The following is an 11800-nucleotide window of genomic DNA, read 5'->3' as shown; positions in this document are numbered from 1 at the left end:
TGAGGCGTTTGTAATGGACTAGTTTGCATGCCGCGAGCTACTTAAGATTCAGAGCATGACAACTTGCGGATAAACAGGCTTGGTAAAGTCGCACTTGACGTCAAACCTCAGAACGTAAAACTATGCAGACGTGTTTAACATGCTCCCACGAGGGTCTAACAAGGCCGAAGAGGGCAGTCACATCTACCGGAATCCTGCCTTTTCTGAGGCATGCGGCTTTTTTTTATTTTATTTATTTATTTATTTATTTATTTATTTATTTATTTATTCATACTGTCAGCTGCTGCCAAGACAGGAGTTGAGATCCTTGAAATAAACAAGAACTAGATGCAGTACATCAGCAGATCACCGCCTTAGGAGAAATACAAAACAATACAACAATACAAATTTATAGGAAAGACAAAATGACATGTGATATGGGTCCAAAACATACCAGTCAAACCAGTCACAAATACTTCATGAGGGCGTTTTCAAAAGCCTTTAAATCCGAACATTGAATCACTTCTTTTGGTAATTTGTTCCATTCGTCAATAGTGCGAACCAGAAAAGAGTATTTGAAGGAATCTGTTCTAAAATCCAGAGGTGTGATATGTTTGGAGTGTTTTGTTCTGCTGCCAGAAGCATTCAGTGGTTTGATGTATCGGTCTTGATTGACCTTACAGCTACCTGTCAGCACATGAAAAAGAATATCAGTCCGTTAAGCTGCATTTTCTGCTTCACAGTTGTCAGCCCGGCCCTGTTTCTAAGTTCAGACACTGATTGGGTTCTAGAGTAAGAGTTAAAAATAAATCTTAGAGCTTTGTTTTGTACCCGTTCACATTTCAATATGTTTTGTTTACTATACGGCTCCCAAACGTGACTAGCGTAAGTCAGCACTGGAAGCACAGCCATCTTGTAAGCAAGTAGTTTTACCTCTACAGTGGCATCATGAAGTTTTCTTCGCAATGACCAGAGCTTCTGCGTGGCCTTATTGCAAACATTGTCAATGTGCGTTGTCCAGTTTAGGTCATGTTTAAGGTGAAGTCCTAAGTATTTGACATCGGTTACTTGAGTTAATGCTGTACCATTGATACTGTAAGTGAAGGTTAAAGGGTCTCTTTTGCGTGTCATGCACATAAAAGATGTTTTCGTTGCATTCAGTTCCATTTGCCACTCGTCACACCAGGAACTAATTTTCTCCAAATGGTTGCTAAGTTCTTGCTGGTCAGAAGAGGAATATATTTTTGAATACACAATGGTATCATCTGCATAATGTTTCATCACAACTTGTGGGGAAAAACCTGTGCTCATGTCACTGATATATATTGAAAACAGTAAAGGCCCTATTACCGATCCTTGCGGCACACCTGATCGAACTGATTTTTTAGAACTATGAGTAGAGTTTAATGAAACAAATTGCTCCCTTTGTGATAGGTATGCCTCTATCCATTTCACTAGCTGATTGTTACCGAGGGTAAAGGACAGTTTTATAAGCAGCTTTCTGTGCGATATTCTATGGAAAGCTTTCCGGAAGTCAATAAAAACTATATCGATTTGCCCCTTTCCATCAATAAATTCACCAATCTCATGTAGAAGCTCAGTCAGAATTGTGGATGTTTAGTACCCTCATTAACACTTCTTTTTGGGCAAGTTGGTTCATATTTGAAAACTTTAAAAGGGCGCAAACACACACGACCACAAAGTACAAGAGACGAGACACAAGTACCCTCGTCGAAAACCGTGCTGATTGATCCCAAGAATGCCGTTTTGCTCCACAAATTTCATCAAGTGGTTGGTCAAAATATGCTCCAGCGTTTTGCAACATGTACTGGTCAGGGAAATTGGTCGGTAATTCATGACATCATCTTTGGGACCTTGTTTATGAATTGGTATTACCTTAGCCAGTTTCCAGTCATTAGGTACTTGACCAGATTCAAGGGATTTCTGGAAAACATCTGCGAGGTAAAATGAACACCACTCTGCATACCGCTTTAAATAAGCATTAGGAATTTCATCAGGACCTGGGGATTTTTTTTCGTCCAGTTTGAGAAGTAGATTGAAAATGGCGGTATGACTTACTTTAAGCTCAGGTAAAGGTTGTATATCAAGAGATTCCGTTTGGGGCGTAGTACCGTCATCCAAAGTAAAAACTGACTCAAAGTATTCATTTACGAGGCATGCCATTTCAGTCCTATCAGTGATAGTTCTATCTTTGCTTGTCAAAAATTCAATGCCAGATTTTGGCTTTGAAACAAATCTCCAAAATTTTCCAGGAGCCGTTTTGATAAAACTAGTTAGTGTTTGACTCATATAAAGGTGCTTTGCTTGGATAATTTCCATTTTCAACTCCTGAGAGAGTACATTAATACACTCGCGAGTTGTTTTAGAGGTGGATTTTTTAGCCCTGAGACGTTTCAAAAGGCGCTTTTTATGAATAATCGTTCGTGTAATCCATGGGTTTCTTTTGTTGACTTTTTTAGTGCGCTTGGGAACAAATCGCTTTATCGAGTCAAACACCACTGTTTTAAAACTCTCCCACGCATCGTTTACCGACGTAAGTTCTAGAGATATATAACGAGTGAAGTCATCATACCCTAGTTCCAGGCTATCTAATATTGCGACATCATCAGCTTTATAGAAGTCCGGGATGGTCAAGGTTCTATGGTTTTTAACGGTGCAGTATTTAGTGGATATGTGAGTAATCACCATCTTGTGATCAGAGATCCCTTCTAAGACTTCATACCAATAATTTAGCTGCGAAACAGACTTATTTAAAAAGACAAGGTCAAGTAGCGACTCTCCCGATTCGTGGGTTCGCGTGGGTGTGCTCACAATTTGCGTTAAATCTCGGGAGAAGGCAATATCTAGAAGAGCGCGAGAAGTTGCCTGTTCATTCTGACCTTCTTTAAGGTTTGTCCAGTCAATAAGTGGTAGATTAAAATCCCCAGCCATTATCATCATGCATTTACTGTGACCAAACTTGTCAGCTAAGAAATCATTGTGTAAAATCATGTATTCTTCCGTGGTTCCTGGAGGACGATATACTGCGACAACTACAATTACCAAACCACCAATTTCCATGGAACACACGACACACTCCAAATCAGGCGGGGAAGCAATTTCTGTACAAACAATTGAAGTTTTTTATATAATAGCAACTCCTCCTCCTCGAGATCCACGGTCTTTGCGATACGCTGCATAATTCGGGGGAAGAAATTCCGTACTGTCAATGGAATCATTTAACCAAGTTTCAGTGACAATCACGATATCCGGTTCATGTTCTAAGAGGATAGCTTCGAAATGTGATATTTTGTTACAAATACTCCTTGCATTTAGGTTCAAAATTATGAGCTCATCAGGAAGAGTTCTCGCTGTCCTGTGAGCTGCTTTCACTCCGGCGGTTACGAGCATCCCTGTAAGCCTTTCGCGTTTTCGCGTCATCATCCCAGTAATAAGCCTTGCCATCCACATAGAGCTTATCGTAAGCAAGCCGCACCTTCTTTCCACTTAACTTCTCACTTTTTGCGCTTTCGCAAAGACACTTTCTGCGGTGCGAAACTTGCTTTGAAAAATCTTCGCTGATCGAAACCCCAGTGTTCTTCAGCTTGGAACAGTTGCGCATAATTTCCTGTTTTTCGTTGAAATCAAAAAGGCGGATGATAACTGGTCGCGAATTACCCTGCTTTCCTCCGAGTCGGTGTATTCGGTCTAAGCTTTTAAGAGAAACAGCAATCACAGAAAACACTTTTTCATTCACTGCTTTTACCAGATCCTCCCGCGTTTCGTTGTCTTGTTCTGGTAGGCCATAAACGATAAGGTTATTGCGGCGTTGGCGGTTTTCCATGTCATCAACTTTCTTTGATAAGTCAGCGACTGCTTCCCTTAGGCCAGCCACCGTCTCGTGTGTGACATTGAACTTAGAGAAGGAAGATTCTAGTTTAGCTAAGCGGTCCTCAAGGTTTTTTATGGCGATACTGTTTTCTTTCACTTCTTTTTGAACTGGTCTTTGATCACGTTTAATGTCGCCTAGCGTCTTCGTGTGTTCCTTCAGCGTTTCCAAAATCTGTTCAAGTTTTTCATTTGTGGTCGAGCCTGGGCCCGAATTCATTTCAACATCCCCACTTGTAATAAGTTTAAGACATGCAGACCAACAATCACACACAAGCGATGCTAATGTACGGGGGCACGGCACGACAACTAGACAAGTAATTACTTCTAATTGACGAAGTGTCCCATCTTACCTGCAGACAGGCAAATAAGACCACGTTGGACACCATGCTTGTGTGCGTGCCGTGCCCCCAACTGAAGCTGTGAGGGTCCGAGAGTCAGCTTTTGTAGGGAACAGCCAGTGCCGTGGTCGACGGTGATTGGTGGCAGTCAGCAAAGAAGGGTCCCAGGATGAGCGCGTCGATCAGCTGCATCGGCGACAGTTGTAGATAAGCGGGAAGCAGCGGTGAGCACTCTGGCTTGTCAAACGTCGTGGTAGCACTCGAATTTCCAGCGGTGGCGAGAAGCGGAACCTGCAGACAGGCAAATACGAGCACGTTGGACACCATGCTTGTGTGCGTGCCGTGCCCCCAACTGAAGCTGTGAGGGTCCGAGAGTCCGCTTTTGTAGGGAACAGCCAGTGCCGTGGTCGACGGTGATTGGTGGCAGTCAGAAAAGAAGGGTCCCAGGATGAGCGCGTCGATCAGCTGCATCGGCGACAGTTGTAGATAAGCGGGAAGCAGCGGTGAGCACTCTGGCTTGTCAAACGTCGTGGTAGCACTCGAATTTCCAGCGGTGGCGAGAAGCGGAACCTGCAGACAGGCAAATACGAGCACGTTGGACACCATGCTTGTGTGCGTGCCGTGCCCGCAACTGAAGCTGTGAGGGTCCGAGAGTCCGCTTTTGTAGGGAACAGCCAGTGCCGTGGTCGACGGTGATTGGTGGCAGTCAGAAAAGAAGGGTCCCAGGATGAGCGCGTCGATCAGCTGCATCGGCGACAGTTGTAGATAAGCGGGAAGCAGCGGTGAGCACTCTGGCTTGTCAAACGTCGTGGTAGCACTCGAATTTCCAGCGGTGGCGAGAAGCGGAACCTGCAGACAGGCAAATACGAGCACGTTGACACCATGCTTGTGTGCGTGCCGTGCCCCCAACTTTTCGCATACTGTAAGTGAAAAAGGCCCTTGGCACTTACATGTTGGCCGGTTTCTGCAAAAATATTTGAAGCAGCTTACTGTTCACGATCTGTTCCTTGTCAAAAATTCTGGAGACGTAGTTTTATACCTCCCCAAGAGTTGTTCGCTTCTTTGATACAATATATTGACAAGAGTGGTGTGGTCCCTTTCCGAAATTCGGCTGGCATGTCTGTTGACAATTTTTTTACTCTTTTAGAATTTTACCTTAAAGGTACTTTTATCACTTTTAACAGTCACCTCTATTTACAGACGAAAGGGATTTGCATTGGATCTTGCGTTGCACCCATTTTAAGCGACTTTTTTTATATAGCATTGACCAGGTTTTAAGCAATGTTTTTAACTCGTATGAGGTCATCAAAGTGTACCGATATGTTGATAATTTTTTAATTTTTTTGAACCAGCAGAGCCCCTTACACTACTGCGTTATTGTTAGCAAGTTTTTAGATGCTTTTAGAAAGCATGGAATGTGTCAACATTCACTTTTGAGACACCGGATAACAACGAACTTCAGTTTTTAGATATTCGGGTGAAGTTGGACAGAAATCATACCGGTTGGATGTGCGCCCCTCGTGTTCGAAAGGAACGCCTGCCTTACGACTCTACTCATTCGTAGGTGATAAAAAGAGGCATAGTTAGTTTGTATCTGGACTCGGCGCTTGAGAAATCGTGCGTCCATGAGATGCAGTCTAGCTTTGAGAACCAATTGGCTAGAATTTTGTCAGCGCGCTACCACGTGTCGGTCGTGACTTCTGTTGCAGAAGCTTGCCTGAAAAAAGTGAAGGAACGCACAACGAACTTCCAAACAAAAGAGAGGAACAGGAACCTGCGATCGGAAGTTGGCCCCTACCTACACAAGATGTTGCATAACATGAAGAAGGTTGAGAACAGGTATGGGGTGTTTTTCCGGCTCCGCTGAAGCTTTCAAAGCTGTGCTCTTCTATTTCCGGAAGCGAAACAAGGAGAAGTGGGTGTGGTAAAAAGCACACTAGGCCCTATGTGCAAAGCGCTTCGGAGGTGGTATACGAGCCGCTACTTTGACGTGGAAGAGTGTACATCGGTCAAACGAGCTGCTAGGGGAGCGCGGAAGGAATTTGAAGAACAAAAAGATTGTGCACTTGGTAAATCACTGCCAGTCATACGTGACAAAGCTCGAAATGTTTTCGCAGTAAACCAGTTTTGAGTGCAGCGTTCGTCCGTGTTTTTTGCGTGTTCCTCCTTTGTGTGTTTGTGCTTCTTCGCTGCAGTATGATTCAAGAATATAGCCTAAAAAACAAATCGATCATCAGTTTCAGTGGACTGTTTTAGCAAAACCAGGCAGGCGTTTGATTACCCTGCTGCTTTTTTGTAGCGCGGATGCTTTAACTCCGTCTAGCAGGACGGCTTAGGTGAAGGGTGCAAGTTCCACACACCGATTACTCACAATGACGACCTATGATTTTCACCATATTGCGTTCGCCAACTAGCCAGACTACCAGAAGAAGTAGTTCCTTCACCATGCTTATCTTGAGGTATACAAAGATAGATTTTTTACCCGAAGAAACACACTATTGGAATAAAGGGCCATCAGAGGCATCTTCCATACCCTCCAATGATGTTTTCGTTTCGATGTTACATTGGCCATTTAAGTTTCGCGATGCTCAGAGAATTTTTTCCTGTATCTTTTTTTGCTGCATCGGGATCCAACGTTCATTTTTAATGAGGCTGCCACTGCTTATGTAACGTGTTGTCGTTTTGTACAACCTCCCCCACTGCAAAGGCACTCTACGGTGTGGGTGAGTAAATAATTCCGGAGGACACTCAGGACTCCTACCTGCAAGGGATAACGAAGCATGCAGGCGGGTGATGAGCACCAGCAACAGCGTACAGCTTAGGCAGTGGCCGGCGAAGCTGAACTGTTCAAGGCACCTGGACGGTAGTTTTTGAAGACGACGATACCCATATCCAGTTCGAGAGTCTGACTCTTTAAACAATGAGTTAATCAGGAATCATTTAGACAAGCATAGCAGAGCGGAAGGTATTAAAACTAACATGCAAGAAGCCAAACTAGTGTTCAACAGGCTCGCAAGAGGACAGGAGTTCACCACTGCTAGCGAGATGTTGGAAGTGGTAAGGGAATACGTCTACTTAGGGCAGGTAATGGTCGCTGATCCAGATGATGAGAGGGTAATAACTAGAAGGATAAGATTTGAAATGAGCACATACGGAAGGTCCACTGAGATCATGAATGGCAGCTTACGAATATCCCTCAAAATAAAATTATAGAATATCTGTTATATTATCGGTACTCACAAACGTGGAAGGTAACGAAAAGGGTTCAGATTAAGTTAAGGACAACGCAGGTGGCTACAAAAATAAAAACGACTGGTGCATCGCGAAAGGACCGTAAGTGGGCAGAAAGGGTAAAGGAGCTAAAGCGGGCAAATATATCTCAGCCGAAATCACAAGTAAGAAGTGGCCTTGGACAGGACATGTAATGCAAGGAAAGATAACTGCTTGTCTTTAAGGGTACAGGATTGGATTCCAAGATGGGCCAAGCGTAGCAGGTTGCGGCGTCAAGTTAGGTGGAGGGGGCAAAATGGAAAAATTTGCGGGGATGCGGTGGCTGCAGCAGGCAAAGTACAGGGTAAACTGGAGAGACATGGAAGAGACCTTTGCCCTGAATTGGACGTAGTCAACCGGCTGCTTCTGCTGCTGCTGCTGATGATGATGATAACGTAATGCTTCGCTGATGGTTGATGGTTTCTTCAAGTAGCCTGTCAACCTGACCTATTTGAGCCAGCTCTGGGTTCGCAACCACTTGGGAAGAAATTTTATTTAAAAAAAACCGTACTTTCATTTCTTTGGCGATCAGGTCACATGGGTTTTCCGGCTGCCTGGCGCGGACAATGCTCGATTTAGCGCCTCATGAACAATATAATGCTTATCATTAATAAAAGGGCCGCTCCACTTGAGCGAGGCAAAGTGAGTGGTGGCGGAAGGGTGCACCCTTCAGTTCCATCGGCTACGCAGCCCAACGCTCGCAGCAGAGTCCAACAGGACTGAGCGCAAGACTTTTGTGGAGGTACCATTGCCGGGCTTTAAAACGAGTGCAGATCGATCAGTTTCATGGTTGGTTCGAAGCTGAGACTTCCATGGGAGAAGATTACCACCCTCGAGCGTGTTTAATACATGGTCAATTTTAATTTTGTCAGAGCGTGCTTGGCGGCTTTCCGATTCTGCTGAAAAAAGCCTTGTTCTTACTGCCAGGAAAGGAGGAGAGATTGGTTTCTCCACCATTCCCTTCCATCCGTGGATCATGGCTCCCTTTTCGATTACAGTGTTCATAGTTGAATTTCAGCGGTCGGAAATATTCAAAACATATATTTCTATTTTACGACTATGCCTTTTTTATTACGTTTCTTCTCGAATAGTCAGAATCCAGAGTTACCGCTCTAACTGTGGTTTTTCTCTTTTCGATAGCTACGGGAAGCTGATTTAGTGCAGGTGTCATAAACATGAAAGATGTGCAGGCCGCGAGCCTACTCCACGCTCGTATTTTATGTCTTGATTTAGAGCTGTAGGAATAATACATGAACTGCCAAGAAGCTGAGCGTAGCCCTCCTCATTCATTCTTTATCATCATCATAGCATTATCTGAAGGTAAATTGTTGCTCGCCGGGAAGGATCCAATCACGGGAGGAAAAACGACTGTATTGTACCGCAGGAATTGCAGCTGACCAGACCCTGAGCGATCTTTTGATATCACTGGACGGCGCAAGCAGCAGCTGAGTATAGCCACAGCACTTCGAGGAGGCGTTAAAATCTTCGTAAGTATTGGATGCATTATATTTTCTCTTCGTTCCATTAATTTCTAAAGTACGTGCAGTTAATATTTCTATTCTGAATATAGCGTCAGTTTTGCTACCGAAATGCGTAAAGTTGCTCCTGTTCATTGCAGCATTAAGATTAAAGAACTGCACATGCGAATACGACTGTCGAGAACAGTCGCGCTGCCGCCTATTGGAATATAAATATGTTTTGGAATGGAATATGTTTTTCCTGTGTGTGTCTTTTGTTCGCAATTGGCACCTACAACAGAATATGAAACCTATAGCAGTAGGAGCCTATTGCTCCATGTTACCAGCTTCATCTGCTTTACGGCCTGGACGAAGGGAAATATTGGATGCTAGTTTAGAATTACCCTGTATGAGTGCATTTGTAAAACAAATCGACGACCTATCGTCGAAGTCTTTGCTTCTTGCTGATGATATAATTGGTGTCGTAACCATTGGAGCGTTGCCGTTCATTCCGTGTTCATTTTAACAGCCTCTACCTCCGAGAACTATGTCAATGATAATTTAAATATATTTTTTCGTTTTTTTGTGTGAGTTTAGATGAAATATGTTTTGACGCAACTGTGTGCTGAGCTGCAAATGCAATTCTTGTTTTGTCGCTAAAAGAAAATTTAGTAAATGCGTCTACTAGAAACACGCATGCTATTTGTTTTTTTATGACCTATTTACCCTCCTTTTGGAGACTCTTTTTCATAAAGCGGCGTATCTACTCGCTAATTCATGCCATTTATTGCGGTAAAACTATATATAAAAACTTTCTGCGCTGTGCAGCGCTTCATACTCTGGGGAATATAGAATAAATTTAACGTCAATACAAATTTATGTAAATTGAAGATCAGCCGGTTTTTATAGTGGTGCAAAAACGAGGATAACATACGGCTTTGGTTTGGCTCTGGTCAAACCTGGTAGAGTAGCGAGAGGTGTATATACCCGTGGCCAGGCTTAGATTTCGCTTGAAAGTAAGGCACACGACTGAACGTTCGGAGGCCGTGTGAGCGGACGCGCTTCAAAATGCGCTCCGCAAACTTTATCTTTTACGACCGGATTACGTCATCCCAGCGGTCTGAAGCTAGTATTATCAGCCTCCGCTTCTCGCCAGGTACCTGCTGATACCAACCTTTCCTGCTTTGGGCTGCTACATCAAGATGCAAGTTTACATCTTTTCCTCACAGCGCTGCGCTGTGAGAGTAAGCCTCGCGAAGCAGCAGCCATTCATGACGAACGCCGCTAGAGACGCAGCTTCACGCTCGGACCAGCTGCGCTTCGGCGCCTCGACGACGGCATGGAACCCATTGTATTAGAGAGAGAAGATATATCACCCTCGGAACTAACCTCTTCCAACGCAGCGAGGCGCTCACACCAGCTGCGTGCTCTGACGTCACTCCACGCATGCACACAGCTGGCGGAGCGTGGTGCCACGGCTCAACGCGCAGCAACGCCAACCTCGCGAAGCGGATGGCATAGTGTAGCTCTCGCTACAAAAGAAGAATGGCAGTAGTTCAAAATCCTCGGTAGAAGTTCATCACTCGGTAGTGTACCGGTACTTGTTGGCTGTCCAAGGGTGCCGGTGGTCACCTTTCAGGTGGCCGCCACTCAGTGCTCGGAATGTAAGCGATGTCCTTCAGGAGCCTTATAGTTGACGGAATAAACTAACGGTTTTGTGAACACCCATAATTCGCGCCGTCTTGCTGCGAAGACTAGCATTAAGGGACAATGGCAGGAGCACTCACAAGATCAGCGGGTGGTTCTCGGGCCATGATATTACGTCGAATACCAAAAGTGGGTGGAATGGCGCGAGCAAATTTATAGACTAGGTAAAGAAACATACGCACACTTGAAATGGTGCCTTAATTAGCGATCTGCTTGCGTTAGTCTCCTTTGCTGGAGAAATAAAAACCTGCTGCACCGTTTCCAATAACTCGTTCTAAATCACTCGTCAATGGGGCAGAAATCGCCTGGCAGCCCGTTGCAGGCTCTCAAGGGCTCTTCTATGCGTGGGACCTTCCGCTATTCCAAAGCTGTCAGGGAACAAAATACTTCAGCACTTTTTGGAACTTTGAATGGGAATACGACTGATACAGTGATTGTCACTGCTCAATGCCTCATTAATGAGAGGAGATGAGATGATCTGTTATTCACATCATGCACTCCGCGATCATGACGCCTATTGCGAGGAAGGCGCATAGCTTTTGTATCTGGCCTCGATGACTACTTAGACGCCGTTATTCTATTTGTGACTGAAATGGCAATGGCACTAAGCGAGACACACACAATAAAGACTGACGTAGCACATGCGATAACTTCATCTGCGCTTATTTACAGCAAAGCCAGGAAATATATTGAACATTTAATGCAAGTTGAACAAAAACAACAACAAGACATCAGCAAAACTGTTCAAGATATGATATCTAATTCTTGAAAAGGCGGATCGAAGTATCACTTATATAATCTACTTCCCTCTTCTTTTTATGTGGAATGTTTCCAAAACCACCGGTGCCTTCACATCTCTACTCTGGCCCAGAATCTTTATCTCCTGAAGTCGTGGTCTTTGCGTTCTTTGCGTCTTGCGTTCTTTGCATATTTTTCCCCAAGTCCACTTTCTGCCACACGATTACACACGAAGCATTCAGCACAGTGCGGCGAAAGGTGTGCTCCTCCTAGATTTTTTAGCGATCGTGCATGCTATGCAGCGCCGTCAGCAAATGCACCACCCGGTTTGGCCCACATGGGCTTTTCCGCAGGACAGCGGTATCTCGTATACCACACCTGTGCAGCACTTCACGTACTGCTTGCCATGCTTTTTGTTGC

General features: G+C 44.4%; 1 pseudogene; it reads right to left on the bottom strand.

Annotated features, from left to right (window-relative positions):
• Nucleotides 1–624: 624 nt before the first annotated feature.
• The window catches only part of LOC149324450 (uncharacterized), a 48946-nt pseudogene continuing 37770 nt past the window's right edge, over nt 625–11800 (bottom strand).

This window comes from Amblyomma mixtum, unplaced genomic scaffold, assembly GCF_055824585.1.
Source record: "Amblyomma mixtum isolate Tamu unplaced genomic scaffold, ASM5582458v1 scaffold_32, whole genome shotgun sequence".
Classification (NCBI taxonomy): domain Eukaryota; kingdom Metazoa; phylum Arthropoda; class Arachnida; order Ixodida; family Ixodidae; genus Amblyomma; species Amblyomma mixtum.
This window is presented reverse-complemented; position numbering and strand designations above follow the sequence as displayed.